The 16,248-nt window shown below is 43.4% G+C and overlaps 1 protein-coding gene across 1 annotated transcript in view; it reads left to right on the top strand.

The window, feature by feature from the left end:
* The first annotated feature begins 520 nt into the window (after positions 1–520).
* Positions 521–16,248, top strand: part of MYOM1 (myomesin 1) — a 132,055-nt gene continuing 116,327 nt past the window's right edge. Inside the window, 1 exon segment of the mRNA XM_040431899.1 lies at positions 521–665. The gene's annotated coding sequence lies outside the window, so the exon portion shown is untranslated.

Below are 16,248 nucleotides of genomic sequence, written 5' to 3'. Positions count from 1 at the left end.
AGCTGGCCCCTAACAGAACAGTACTACCCTTGTCCGTAATGCAGACAATAACAGGACAGGTTCTATTTTTTTGCGGAATGGAAATACGGACATACGGAAACGAAATGCACACGGAGTACCTTCCGTTTTTTTTTGGGGCGGACCCATTGAAATGAATGGTTCCGCATACTGTCTGCAAAAAAAAACGGAACGGAGACGGAAAGAAAATACGTTTGTGTGCGTAAGCCCTCACAATCATTTCAATATACAGTGTAGCAATCAAGTAGAATATCCCTGGCACATGGACCTTTAGAGCACAGTAAAGAGCCAGCTATCCAGTAACGTATATTTTTAATGCAGTTCCACACGTGCCCTGATATTGATTGTGAATGAAGCATTAATGGTTAAACTCTAGCGTCCTGTATGAGGGTGTAAGTGGCTATGAAGAGATAGCAGCCTGTTTCTTTCGCTCTCCCTCCCCGTGCTGCTATATTTATCATGACATGTGGCCATAAATGGCTCGGACTGGGGCTCTGACATTCCACTGACACCAGGCATCATTTTTGCCCTGGACTCCAATGTCCAGTTCCTAGGACTGGTCTCTTCCATCTCATTGTTGGATTCTGGATTTTCCCCTTTTTCTTCATAGATTTCCTAGACATTCTGAGAGTACTTCCTGCCCTGAGGTAAGTGTGAACCTTTAAATATGACACACTTGTCTCACATGCCCAAAATAATGACCTCTAATGGCTGCGAGGATCTACAGTGAACACACTGATAGAGTGTACCCCTTAACCCGGGACACTGAGGTCCATCTGAAGCTTTACTACAGAATGAGCTCATCCTTACTAAATATCATTAACCATTAACCTTCTCTGTGCAAAGCTTCTCTGTACAACTTTACTAACTGTGTGAATGCTGTGTGGTTTGAGGCTATTGGTCACTAAAAATGAGTTACTCTTCTGTTCATATTGAAGGTTTCTATGTCGTATTTTTGTACTTGTCTTATTGTTCTATGCGTTATTCTACTGATTGCTTTTAGATTACAAATATTTGATCGAATATATTAATCATATCATGGAGAATCAAAAATACAAAGCTGGGGTCCTCAGCTCGTCTATTAAATATAGTAAATTGTAATATACAAGATTGGTTTATATCATTTTGATTTGGTAAAAATCGAATGGCTTTCTTAATAGATTACAATTTAAGAGGCAGTCAAAGGTTGTAAAATATCTGCTTTTGAATAGAGGAAGTTGCTTCCATAGCCTTGGCAGAGATATGAAGCTGAGGATATTCCAGGTGGATGAATGTGTGATATTATTGGATATGAGGATATTATGTAGCAGGGAGGGGTCGTTGATCCAGGGAGTTATTCTGATTGCCTGATTGGAGTCGGGAAGGAATTTTTTATTCCCCTAAAGTAAGGAAAATTGGCTTCTACCTCACAGGTTTTTTTTTTGCCTTCCTCTGGATCAACTTGCAGGTTAACAGGCCGAACTGGATGGACAAATGTCTTTTTTCGGCCTTATGTACTATGTTACTATGTATTCAGTAACATGGTGCCTTTTCAGCTAGGAATGTTCACTATTTAACTAAGATAGCACCTATTAGACCGCACGATTTTTAGGCCAATTATTGTGACTGAGCAATCAGCTTGGGCCCCTGTAATCAGGCAGCGAATGAACAAACAAATGTTTGTTTGTTGGCCGATGGGCATCATTATCAGGAGGAAAGATGCACAATTATCGGCAGCACATTCCTCTGTGTAATCAACATAATTGAAAGAGGAAGTAATGACCGCAGTAGCAGAACCTGTGCCGATGGATGTGTTATCATCCATCAGTGCTCGCTAGGATGGCCAGACGTCCAGTTTTCAGGCTCAGGGCCTGGACGGACACAGGGATGTCCACCTTTTCAGTAGCTCACGCTCAGACAGCAGCACTGCGCTGTATGAGCGTGAGCTGCAGCAACTGACTGAGGCTTCCCTCACCCCCAGTAAGTCACTAGAGCCCGCAGTCATGGCTCCCTGTGGCTGACTGAAGGGGAGAGAAGCACCCCGGTGGCCCCCGGCTCACCTTCCATTCAGAAAGTTCTTCCCTCTCCTCCCCCCGTTTTTTCCCAGCTGGCGATGGGGGCGTGGCTTCACTGAGCCGGGGACCGTTGTTTATCCGTTTGGGGGCGTGGCCAGTGAGGTCCGGCTTTCTTGGGGTGAAGCCAGTGGCCACCCTAGTGCTCGCACCAGGGGCGTGGCTTTAGTGGAAGCAGGGAAAGCGGGTGCTATGGGGCCCAAACTCAGAAGAGGCCCTCCAGGGAGGAGGACTGAAAGATTTTATGGTTAGGGCCCCTGCAACAGCATTATACAATGACATTATATACAGTGACAGTATATACAGCGACATATGGAATATACGTGTAGGAAACGGATGGATCGGCTGCCTGGCCCAGTCTGAGAGATCTTGACCAGCTGCAGGAGTGAGGGTTGCATGGGAGGAGGGAGCTACTGGGGGGGGGGGGAGGGTTGTTATTCAAAAATTTGCCCTGTGGCCAGTCAGTTCTAGTTAATCCATTGGCTTGCTCTCGTCTGAACGTCGGCCAGTGTAATACACTCCTAAGTGTGCTGATCTATGCGAGCACTACGTACAGGTATTCTGTATCTACTGTGCACAATCTGCAGGTACAGTGTCAATTTTTCTTTCATTGCAGCCTGTTCACTAAGGTTAATCCATGTCCATATGTCCCCTAAAAAGAGTTACCCAGTAAAGTACTCAGAGCAGATGAGTGGCCTTACACAGCCTTTATATCTTTCACTGAGGGTTGGAATAGCTGGACCTGCAGCTGTTTGCCAGATGGCATATATACGAGATGGGGTTGCCCATTTGTGAAAACCCCATTAAATACACAAGTTCCTTATACCAAAACAGATGTCATGAGAGGGTAGACCCTGCCAGACTTAAGTTGTCCATTTGTCCATACACCAAACATTTCCTGTAATCCCCTATATACAGTACATGCATGCTTGAAGTTAACATGGACCATCTATTTTTTCCCTAACAAAAAGAATATGGAGGCTTTGGGGCTGCCCACCAATACATCAAGTGGATGATGGACCAAAATTGTAAGAATCCACCAGCATTTATCTAATGTGTGCGGACGGGTAATTTAATGTTTAGAGCTTTTAAAGTTATTGGGTTGAGTTCATGTCTAATTAAAAACAGTACAAGAAAGATCATAGATGAATGTTTCTCTAGCCATTGCGAGTCAGTGCTTAAAGAATACAGATGTGGTTGACAAGAGACCGCTGCGTGTTACAACTGATACGTGATGTCTTCACTTGTCTTTGGCTAATATAGAAGGAACTCCCCTGAAGTGTAATTAATATTCTAAGAATAATAAGAGCCATAATTAATAGTAGTGATGTAATGGACATAAGTCATGCTTAGACATGACAGTTAGATCACAAAATTCACAATGGACTGAAATATATGAAATAACAACAGATAATGGGACTTATCAAACTGGTGTAAAATAGAAATGGCTTAGTTGCCTATGGCAACCAATCAGATTCCACCTTTCATTTTCCGAGGGAGCTGTGAAAAATGAAAGGTGGAATCTGATTTGTTGCTATGGGCTACTAAGCCGGTTCTACTTTACACCAGTTTGATAAATCTCCCCCAATGTTTTTATATAGTGGAAAATCAGAAAAGGTCACAAAGAAACAAGTACGAATTCATTGTCCTGCATGATCTGCCCATCTAGTCCCTCCTTTTTCTATCTCCTTGTCATGATCAAAGTCACAAGATAGATAACAGTTTTATAATGAAACTGGACGTCAAGCTTGAAAGGTCCTTAGGGTTGTATATAGAAGCCCTAGTATTTATTAGTCGGCCAAAAGAGGGGATCTGCTGATAAGATATGGCGCGATACGTGGATTACTGGAGAATTGTCTTGGAGAGGAAGAATCTGCAAATAATCAGACCAGGACACAAAAACTAAGCAGTTTGTAATTGACTTCATTCAGTTTCTGTAAAACAGCATGCGACTGTCCATGACTTTGTCCAGTGAACACATTGTCACAAAAGCCTAATCCCATATAGGCCTATATTATTGATAGATACTTCCATAGTCTGACAAATGACCTCTTCCCCTTAAATGGGTTCTACAGAATCTACATTGGGCTCCAGAGATTGCTGAGCACCGAGTGTGTACATGTGATCAGCGAGACAACTGTCAAATAACATGCCACTAGGTCTAACTAGATCCAGCACAGCCCTCTTTATGTCAGCAGAGATGTTGCCCGTGAAAATGGGGCAGCTATGAAATATGCAGTGTAAAACAAATATCAGTTTAAAACTAAAATGAACAGGAATTTATAGTTACTGTAATAATCTAATAAACTTCCCTCTAGTGGCAGCTGCAAGAAAATGCAGTGCTGTCATGTTAGGAAGAGAAGAAGTTTAGCACTGGCCCTTCCTCCCCCCTGTGCCTCATAGCAGTTGCATGGTCTTCATTGAAGGTATGCCAATACCCACAAAAATTGGCATACACCAACATTTCTGCCTGCAGGACTTTAAGGGGTCGATTCAATAAACTATTTTTCACTCTAAATTGTATTTTCATCAGTTACTCTAGCTCCCATTCTTTGTTTTTCAAATTGACCTCATCTGCAGTTTTCTCTTGTCTCCCATGCTTGAATCCTACTTCCTGGTTTATCATGTCCCTGCTGTCCCATCATGTCTTAGGACAATGAGATGAGTCCTGACATCAGCAGATGATGTGACACTAACCATGCCGCTTGTTCTTACCAATGCGTCCTACATTACAAGGCTCCAATGCAGAACGTAATCAACAGCAACTGAAAATTGCAAAACAGATTTGCCACAGGGTACAATGGTAGGCTATTCTAACTTCAGAATACGGCAGTTTTGATAAATGGTGGTATTTGGTGAAAGTGATATAGAAGCGATATCTGTTTAGCAGGATACATTTATATTAGTGGCACAACCATTTTTTAGTACTATTAATATATTATACAGTACTTTAATCAGACAAACATACTTGGTTATTCTTTTTTGTTTCAGTGTTTGCTATACTGAATATTGGCCTGGGCTACTTTACGTTGCAGCACAGTTAACATAATGCAGGTATACAGGGATATTATATAACGTCCTTATATTGATCTTCAAAGGTTACATAGTTCCGTTTATTTTCCAAGAATCCTAATAACAGACATCAGCAGATGGACACCCATTGAGTCGTCTTACCTTAAATAGAGTCTGCTGATGAATTAGTTGAATAATAGCAGGTTTTATCTTTGTTCACAAAATGAAATTGAAATTTGTATTGCCAATATGTAGGTGGAATATAATTTACACAATGCAGAAACATGTTTTACTCTCTGAAATGAGGACAGTTTGGGGTGGCAATTATTCATTTATTGTTTCTAATAGCACAGTGCTCTCTGTAAGGTTATATATATAAATAGGTTGTCCAATTCTCAGAACCTGTACTTAAAATGGAAAAAAAAGACACTCACCTGTTCACCGACCCACCATTCCCATACTGTGGCCCTATTCCTGGCCACTTCGGGTCCCCGCTGAACTGGAAGTGGCTTGGTCCCATGACTGTTCCAATCACTGACCTCAGTGGTCATATGAGCTAGAACGGCACGTTACGAGCACGTCAATAACAGCCTCCCGCGGTGATTGCATGTACATAACTTCTCAGCTCAAGCAATCACTATGACATACATGTACATCAAGACGCCTTAGTTATGGCATTCCATGAAGTACATACATGTCATAATGCATAAATGGAGTGTTATATAATTAGAGCTTAATTATAATGATCCAATTTCAATGGCTGAGATCAGAGAAACGACCTTTGTTTGTCCCTTTAGTTTAGACAAAGCAGTCAGTAGCGACCGTGGAATCTAAGATGTTTCACAGATGGAGGAGCCTATCTATCAGCTGATAGGCTTCCTGCAATGTAAGGCCTCATGCACACGAACGTTTTTTTTCACGGTCCGCAAAAACAGGGTCCGTAGGTCCGTGATCCGTGACCGTTTTTTCGTCCGTGGGTCTTCCTTGATTTTTGGCGGATCCACGGACATGAAAAAAAAAGTCATTTTGGTGTCCGCCTGGCCGTGCGGAGCCAAACGGATCCGTCCTGAATTACAATGCAAGTCAATGGGGACGGATCCGTTTGACGTTGACACAATATGGTGCCATTTCAAACGGATCCGTCCCCATTGATTTTCAATGTAAAGTCCGGAGTCCCTTTTATACCATCAGATCGGAGTTTTCTCCAATCCGATGGTATATTTTAACTTGAAGCGTCCCCATCACCATGGGAACGCCTCTATGTTAGAATATACTGTCGGATATGAGTTAGATCGTGAAACCTCATTTCCGACAGTATATTCTAACACAGAGGCGTTCCCATGGTGATGGGGACGCTTCTAGTTAGAATATACTACAAACTGTGTACATGACTGCCCCCTGCTGCCTAGCAGCATCCGATCTCTTACAGGGGGCCGTGATCAGCACAATTAACCCCTCAGGTGCCGCACCTGAAGGGGTTAATTGTACTATCATATCCCCCTGTAAGAGATCAGGGCTGCCAGGCAGCAGGGGGCAGACCCCCCCCCCCCCCAGTTTGAATATCATTGGTGGCCAGTGCGGCCCCCCCCCCCCCCTTCCTCCCTCTATTGTAATAATTCGTTGGTGGCACAGTGTGCCCCCCCCCCCGCCCCCCCCCCCTTCCTCCCTCTATTGTAATAATTCGTTGGTGGCACAGTGTGCGCCCCCCCCCCCCCTTCCTCCCTCTATTGTAATAAATCGTTGGTGGCAATTATTGGCCCCCCTCCCTCTATAGCATTAACAACATTGGTGGCCAGTGTGCGGCCTCCCATCTTGCGCCCCCCCCCCCCCCCCCCCCCCCCCCCGATCATTGGTGGCAGCGGGTTACTAGCAATAGTACAAGATTCATACTTACCTGGGAGCTGTGATGTTCGTGTCCGGCCGGGAGCTCCTCCTACTGGTAAGTGACGGTTCATTTAGCAATGCGCCGCACAGACCTGTCACTGTCACTTACCAGTAGGTGGAGCTCCCGGCCGGACAAGAACATCGCAGCAGCAGGTAAGTATGACTCTTCAACTATTGTACTATTGCTAAGTAACCATGGCAACGAGGACTGTAGTAGCGTCCTGGTTGCCATGGTTACCGATCGGAGCCCCAGCGATTAAACTGGGACTCCGATCGGAACTCCGCTGCCACCAATGATGGGGGGGGGGGGGGGGGAGAGATGGGAGGCCGCACACTGGCCACCAACGTTGTTAATGCTATAGAGGGAGGGGGGGGGGGGCAATGGGGGGCGCACACTGTGCCACCAACGATTTATTACAATAGAGGGAGGAAGGGGGGGGGCGCACACTGTGCCACCAACGAATTATTACAATGGAGGGAGGGAGGGGGGGGGGCGCACACTGTGCCACCAACGAATTATTACAATAGAGGGAGGGGGGGGGGCCGCACTGTGCCACCAATGATATTCAAACTGGGGAGGGGGGGGAGGGTCTGCCCCCTGCTGCCTGGCAGCCCTGATCTCTTACAGGGGGATATGATAGTACAATTAACCCTTTCAGGTGCCGCACCTGAAGGGGTTAATTGTGCTGATCACGGCCCCCTGTAAGAGATCGGGTGCTGCCAGGCAGCAGGGGGCAGTCTTGTACACAGTTTGTAGTGTATTCTAACTAGAAGCGTCCCCATCACCATGGGAACGCTTCTGTGTTAGAATATACTGTCGGTTCTGAGTTTTCACGAAGTGAAAACTCAGCTTTGAAAAAGCTTTATGCAGACGGATCTTCGGATCCGTCTGTATAAAAACTAAACTACGGCCACGGATCACGGACACGGATGCCAATCTTGTGTGCATCCGTGTTCTTTCACGGACCCATTGACTTGAATGGGTCCGTGAACCGTTGGCCGTGAAAAAAATAGGACAGGTCATATTTTTTTCACGGCCAGGAAACACGGATCACGGATGCGGCTGCAAAACGGTGCATTTTCCGATTTTTCCACGGACCCATTGAAAGTCAATGGGTCCGCGAAAAAAAACGGAAAACAGCACAACGGCCACGGATGCACACAACGGTCGTGTGCATGAGGCCTAATAGTGAGGTGCTGATGGGGCCAGGTGACCATGGCAGCCAGGGGCTTAACAAAGGTCTGTCAGTAGGCCTTAGCTTCCTCATGTCCCCATGTCCAGATAACAGTAAAATCAGGTAAAATAAAGTTTAACTAAATAAATAATAATAATACATTTTAAAAAAATAACCTGTTTTTCCCCAATAAACTTGGTACTAACGAAGTTGTAATGAATAAAGATACATTTTCATTCTTACTTCATAATACAGTGAAAAAAAAGTGAAAAAATTATGGCAAAATTGCTGTGGTTTTTCACCCCCCCCAAAAAAACCTAAAGGTTAATCAACTGTATGAACCCCAAAATGGTTCTAATAAAAACTCTTTCCACACCAAAGCCCTCATGTGGTTTTATTGAAAAAAAATGAAGATATGGGTCTTGGTATTCAGCAACATAAAATGATTTTCCCTAAACAATGAAAAAGTACTACAATGTAAAAAAAAAATCACACTTATCTGGTATAACTGTATTCGTGCCAACTCCTAGAATAAAATTGTTTTCACTACGTGGTAAAAAGCAGAAAAAAATTGATCATAAAATAATGTCACAAGTATGTAACGCTTTGTGCTTTTGAAAAATACAACTTTTTTCACAAAAACAAAAGTCCTTTTACAGCAGGGGTGTGAAACCTCCACATGCGGGAGGCACAGGAAGGTGAGAACAGCGCATTGCTAGCTGTACTCACCTTCCCTGGTCTTCTTCCGGCCCCACGCTGTGTCCTGACACGTACAGTGTCAGGACGTAGGGCACGTAGACGCACACTATGACCTGACGCTGTGCGCTGTCAGGTTACAGTACAGCGCAGCAGGAAGAAGACCAAGGAGGGTAAGTGAATCTGCAAAGAGGCAGCGCTGTCTAGAGCTGGAGAGGTAAGTTCTTTTTAAAATTTATTTTAAATGTTTCATCTGAGGTCTGATTGGGGCTGATCTAAGGGTGAGGAGGTTCTGATGGGGTCTGATATGAGGCTGGTGGGGCTGATCTGAGGCTGGGGTCTGATGGGGGCTGATCTGAGGCTGGGGGTCTGATCTGAGGCTGGGGGCTATGGGGGTCTGATCTGAGGCTGGGGGCTATGGGGGTCTGATCTGAGGCTGGGGGGTCTGATGGGGCTGATCTGAGGCTGGGGGTCTGAAAGGGGTCTGATCTGAGGCTGGGGGCCTATTGGGGGTCTGATCTGAGGCTGGGAGTCTGACCTGAGACTGGGGGTCTGACGAGGGTCTGATCTGAGGCTGGGGGGTCTGATGGGGGCTGATCTAAGGCTAGGGAGGGTCTGATGGGGGTCTGATCTGAGGTTGGGAGGTCTCATGGGGGTCTTATCTGAGGTTGGGAGGTCTGATGGGGGTCTGATCTGAGGATGGGAGCTCTGATGGGGGTGTGATATGAGGCTGGGGTCTGATCTAAGGCTGAGGAGGGTCTGATGAGGGTCTGATTTGAGGCTGATATAGGCTGGGGGGTCTGATAGGAGTTTGATTTGAGGCTGGTGGAGGTGGGGGGCAGATCTGAGGCTGAGAAAGGGACAAAGGTAGGGACAGTTGCGAAAATGAGGCAGGGACAGTGGCAGGGAGAGTGAAAGCTGGGTGAACCCCTCTCTGGACCCCTCTGGAATGAGCTTAACTGCCATTAATGCCAAATAAAGAACTAAACATATAACATTCTCAACTCACAGCTATGTGTGGTCAAAATGGCGCCTGTACTATTTGTAATATATAGTGCAGGCGCCATTTTGTGCTGCAGAAATACAGCGCTCTAGATTTTTTTAATTGAAGCGCAATTTCTGTAACTTACCCCTAAGTCACTTATATGTTTGACCAAATATAGCCGTCAAATTTTTAAGTTGAGAATTTTGTATGGCCCCCGAACGATGTTACAAATATCCAAATGGCCCTTGGCAGCAAAAAGGTTCCCCATTCCTCTGACAGATAATTAAAAACGTTAAGGCTCTTGGAATGTGACAATAAAAAAACAAAAAATTGCTCTGTCCTTAATGGGGTTGTCTGAGTTTAACGTTTTTTAATGGGAGGGAATGTATTATAATTGTAAAAAAAAAAATATATACTCACCATCCCAAACCCCTCCATTACAGTACCTTTCTGATCCTCCCTCCCACTGCAGCCATGATGTCATGTTTTTGGTTGCAGCGATGACGTCTGTATACACACATGATCGAAGCAGCCAATCATGTGGCTCAGTGGTATACTGCATAAGACTACTTAGGCCACTGATTGGCTACAGTGATCATACCGTATGTCTTATACAGTCATGTCACTATTGCAATCATAAAAACAAAGTCCATCAAGGAGGATCAGAGCGGCATATTGGAACAGAGGGGGTGCGGGACTGTATTTTTTTTTATGATTAATACCATCCCAGCCTTTGACAAAAAAATAAAAAATTCACTCCAACGTTAATATTCATTTTATGTTTTGAGTTTTTATTAAAAGGCACTCTACGATTGTAACATGACGTTTTGGTCATATAGATCTTCTTCAAATAGGATTGCCACTCTTCTGTCTAAATAACTCAAGCTAGAGTAAAAATGGAGATCCTGTGAGTGCCATCACCGGCTTCACTGTAGCACCAAGTTATTTAGACAGAAGGGCGGGAATCATATCTGAAGATCTAAATGATCGAAACATCATGTTATAATTGTCACTTGCCTTCTAATAAAAACCTTAGCACTACCACTGGAGTGCAAAAGTTCTTCCTTACTGTTTGCCAGGATTGAGCCCTACTACTGCCCTTAGAATCCATGCAGTAGTGTGCCTATGAATGAGTTACATGTTATAGCAATAAGGGGCAGTTTTTGACATATTGCTATTTTTGAAGGGGTTTTCTAGGATTTTGATACTGATGACCTATCCTCTGGATAGGTTATCAGTATCTGATCAATGGCGGTCTGATACCCAGGACCTCCACTGATCAGCTGTTTGAGAAGGCACCATTCACAGAGCTGTACATTGTATAGCAGCTGTGTTTGGTATTGCGCTCAGCCCCATTTACATCTATGGGGCTGAGCGCGATATCAAGCACAGCCGCTATCAAATGAATGGCACAGTGCTTAGTAAGCATTGAGAAGGCAGCGTCGCTACTGCGAGCCTTCTCAAACAGCTGATCGGTGGGGTTCCCAGCTGTTGGAGTCCTGAGGATAGGTCATCAGTATCAAAATCCCAGAAAACCAGGATTACACAGCAGACATCCGCCTGCAGTGTCTGTTATCGGAGACAGCTCTGATCATGGACATTTAACCTCTTAGATGCCATATGCGGTCATGACATCTGAGTGGTCATTTAGAGGGAGGGAGCCTTTTTTTTTTACTATGTAAGCCTGGGACCTTTTGAAGGCTCCTCGGACTGCCATTGTAAAGGTCTTATAAAGCCCTGGCTCACTCAGGGCTTGAGAACATAGCACTATTGCTATAAACTGCCATAGTAAAGTATTGCAGTTTATGATATAAGCAATCTAATTATCTCATGTTCAAACCCCCTAGGGAGGCTAAAAATAAAAAAATAAAATAAAGGTGTTAAAAATATTAAAACAAAAAGAATGAAAAAGTCAAATCAACCCCTTTCCCCAAATTAAAAAATAAAACAAACAAATATAAATAATCATCACTGCACCCAAAAATTACCGAACTATTAAAATATATAAGAATTTGTCGCGTACAGTGAACACTGTTACAGAAAAAAGAATCCTAACAGTATATTACATGCATAAAACTGTTGTGCAATTGCATTTTTGTTTCCATTTCCACCCCATTAATATTTTTTATTAAATGGTGCAATTAGAAAGTACAACTTGTCTGTGCAAGTTAAAAAGTTATGGAAGGAGTCTTGGAAGGCAGAGAGGAAATTGAAAAACAGACTACGGCTACATTCACATGTTTGTTGGAGGCTCCACTCAGGGCCTCCGTCAAAGAATTAGTTAAAACCAGCACAGAGAAAGAAGCATTCTCCTGAAAGGAAACCGTACAGATCCCATTAAAGTCAATGGGGTCTGCTTGTCTCCATTTGTTTCAGTTATGTGCCGAATTCGGCACTTCTATTATCTTCGCTGTTCTGTTCTTATAACAGAAATAACAAACGCTAATGTGAAAGAGGCCTAAGGTCCATAAATACTACTTTAAAACTTAAGACTTTTTTGGATGTGGCAACCCAAATTATCTAAAATATTTTTAAAAAGCTTTTTTTCATCAATAGTTCACAACAATAGTTCTGTATTGCAGTATGTGGTGATTTTACTGTTATTTTATTAGAACTTGCAATGAAGGAACAGAGGGAGCCGTGATCTTTTGACAGAGTTATCTCCCATTCTGGCTGTTGCAGGCAGGTGCCATCTGTTGAATGCAACTGCTACCCACTGCATATGGAGCGGACTCAGCTCCTGTGCCTGTTCTCTACTCTTCTTTGTGATCAGCGACATACAGTTACATCACTGGTCTTTAAGGGGTTAAAGGAAATGGAGACCTTTTCAATGGATTTTTTTTGCTTACTAGGTGCAAAATTAAGTAACTCTGAAATAACATTCATTAAGATTACATAAAGTTTTGATGCTGAAGAGATGTGTAGCTTAGCTTATATAGCTGGTTGTCTTGCTGCTATTGACATAGCTCTGACAGCACACTGCTCCTGGCTGTATCTGCTCGCTATTCTACACCTCCGTTCTCTCAATGTAAGAGATGGCAGCAGGAGGGTAGAATATTTACATGGCAGATCAGAGTGTGGAGTAGTGGGAAAGCATCCAAGAGTATAAATACGGATCAAAGTGTGGAAAAGGAGAAAAGCATTCATGCATCCAAGAGTATAAATAGGAAGGAAGCAAACACAAAGCAGTCTGAAGCGGGAAGGGGAGAAGAATCACAGCCTTGGCATGGTTGTAGAGAGATATGGATATTCCCATATGTATATGGGATATTCTGCAAGACTGGTGGAGGGGGGTGGGGGAAATGTCACACACTTCTGAGCATCGGTGTCTGTCAGCACAAAGGGAAAGCGATCTCACACAGTCTTGCATTGGCAGCACTGAAAGACCACGTCTTGGAAGCCGCTTCTGTTAAAGAAAAAGGCACATCCGGCAATGCCTATGCTGGGAGGGAAAAGGGGTGGCTATGGACTGACTGAGTCTCACTACACTGTTTAAATGCAGCAGACCTCAGGTCTACATGACAGTGTTACTATTTGGCAACATTTTAATGTAGTCTTTTCTTAAACTTGTCACAGCAGTTTAATTTCGGAACTGCATAATGTATGGCCAATTTTAGTCCTGGTAAGGATGAAAGCCATACGTTTATCAAAATGAAGTTACAAAATGAAAAACTCCATAGTCGTGGGTTGTACCAGATTTTGGTGTGTGTTATTATTCAGCAATTCAAGAATAACTAAGACCCAAGATTGTGTTAAGCTGTACATAGCCCGAGGGAGCTGTATATGATACAGGTATTCGAGGAGAGAATCCTTGTACCATGCACCACCTCCTCAAGTCATTCAGTAAACATATCACAGCGTTTTTTACTTCAACCTTAAATATAAAAATTCCCATATATTAGTAAATATAAAAGAGCCATAAAAAGTCAAGCTAATGTCAAAGTTCTAATATAAATGATCATTTCACTTAAAATATTGTAGTTATTTTATGCACTTGTGACAGTCAATAAAATCACTACCAATAGACGAATAGAGCAAAATAGATAATATCAGTACCTGGAGCGTTACCTTATCCTGATGCTGTCCACTATTTTAAGTCCTTTTAATTATGTTTCTGCTGTTAATTGAATTATATAATACATATTATGTACATGTTTGTTACATTTATGCAGCTGTTTTTGAAATAAAGATTAAAATAGATTTCATATTTTGGAGTTAGCATCAAATTAATTTACAGTTTGTTGAATATGTTATAGCTTTTTGCTGTCATATACTTTGATCTTTTAAATAAAACTGGTGACAGATTTTCATTAATGTTAGTTGATTTTTTTTTCTTAGCATTCTCTTTTGTTTGGTTCTAAAGTTGTCTCCACTGCAGCCCAGTGCTTCATCTGTTATAGTATTGCAGTTATTTTATTTTTCTGTTGTTACAAGATATTTCTTAGTATCGTTATTTTGGGAAACAGTTTGTCATGGAATTATGTAGATTTAAATAGTAGTACTGCAAAACAGATATTTAGTGCTGTTATCTGCACCTGTGGACATTTTCTGCCACACCTGTAACATGAAATTGGTTACAACCTCAGATGATGGGCCTATGTCTCAATGGCATGTCAGAAGATGTTAAAGGAGTTGTTCAGTGCTATGATATAGATGACCTCAGAATAGCTGATCAATATCATCAGATCAATGAGGATCCGACTCCCAGGACTACCCCCATGATCAGCTGTTTGAAAGCCGTCAGTCTTGTAGTGGTCGTGCAGTGTAATAACACAAGCCGTTGTCTGATATTCATGAGCTATCCTGAAGATGGGTTTTCAATATCTAGCACTTCACAACTCCTTTAAAAAGTGCACATGCTTGACAGTGTGAAGGACAGAATAACTTACGTAGTAATAGTAAGAAAGTCTTAAACAAATTCATGATAATGTTTAATGATCAGATGAATGTTATTTAGAAGCATATCATGTATCTAATTTTAGTTTAATTATGATGTTTATTATTACTATTTTCTTCTTTTAAGAAGCTGCCTTAGGGCTCTTTCACACCTGCGTTCTTTTCTTCCGGCATAGAGTTCCGTCGTCGGGGCTCTATGCCGGAAGAATCCTGATCAGGATTATCCCAATGCATTCTGAATGGAGTGAAATCCGTTCAGGATGCATCAGGATGTCTTCAGTTCCGGAACGGAACGTTTTTTGGCCGGAGAAAATACCGCAGCATGCTGCGCTTTTTGCTCCGGCCAAAAATCCTGAACACTTGCCGCAAGGCCGGATCCGGAATTAATGCCCATTGAAAGGCATTGATCCGGATCCGGCCTTAAGCTAAACGTCGTTTCGGCGCATTGCCGCATCCGACGTTTAGCTTTTTCTGAATGGTTACCATGGCTGCCGGGACGCTAAAGTCCTGGCAGCCATGGTAAAGTGTAGCGGGGAGCGGGGGAGCAGTATACTTACCGTCCGTGCGGCTCCCCGGGCGCTCCAGAGTGACGTCAGGGCGCCCCAAGCGCATGGATCACATGATCGCATGGATCACGTCATCCATGCGCATGGGGCGCTCTGACGTCACTCTGGAGCGCCCGGGGAGCCGCACGGACGGTAAGTACACTGCTCCCCCGCTCCCCGCTCCTACTATGGCAACCAGGACTTTAATAGCGTCCTGGGTGCCATAGTAACACTGAAAGCATTTTGAAGACGGTTCCGTCTTCAAATGCTTTCAGTACACTTGCGTTTTTCCGGATCCGGCGTGTAATTCCGGCAAGTGGAGTGCACGCCGGATCCGGACAACGCAAGTGTGAAAGAGGCCTTAGGGTACTTTCACACTAGCGTTTTTCTTTTCCGGCATAGAGTTCCGTCACAGGGGCTCTATACCGGAAAATAACTGATCAGGCATATCCCCATGCATTCTGAATGGAGAGTAATCCGTTCAGGATGCATCAGGATGTCTTCAGTTCAGTCGTTTTGACTGATCAGGCAAAAGATAAAACCGCAGCATGCTACGGTTTTATCTCTGGCAAAAAAAACTGAAGACTTGCCTGAATGCTTGATTCGGCATTTTTCCCCATAGGAATGTATTAGTGCATTCAAATTATGTATCCGTGGATCCGTAAAAAACATATGGACGTCTGAATGGAGCCTTTCAGGGGGGTGATCAATGACAGGGGGGTGATCAATGACAGGGGGGTGATCACCCCATATACACTCCCTGATCACCCCCCTGTCATTGATCACCCCCCTGTAAGGCTCCATTCAGACATTTTTTTTGGCCCAAGTTAGCGGAAATTGTTTTTTTTTTTTCTTACAAAGTCTCATATTCCACTAACTTGTGTCAAAAAATAGAATCTCACATGAACTCACCATACCCCTCACGGAATCCAAATGCGTAAATTTTTTTATACATTTATATTCCAGACTTCTTCTCACGCTTTAGG

Source organism: Bufo bufo, chromosome 5 (assembly GCF_905171765.1).
Source record: "Bufo bufo chromosome 5, aBufBuf1.1, whole genome shotgun sequence".
NCBI classification, from domain to species: domain Eukaryota; kingdom Metazoa; phylum Chordata; class Amphibia; order Anura; family Bufonidae; genus Bufo; species Bufo bufo.
The sequence above is the reverse complement of the archived record's forward strand: the minus strand, read 5'-3'. Positions and strand labels throughout refer to the sequence as shown.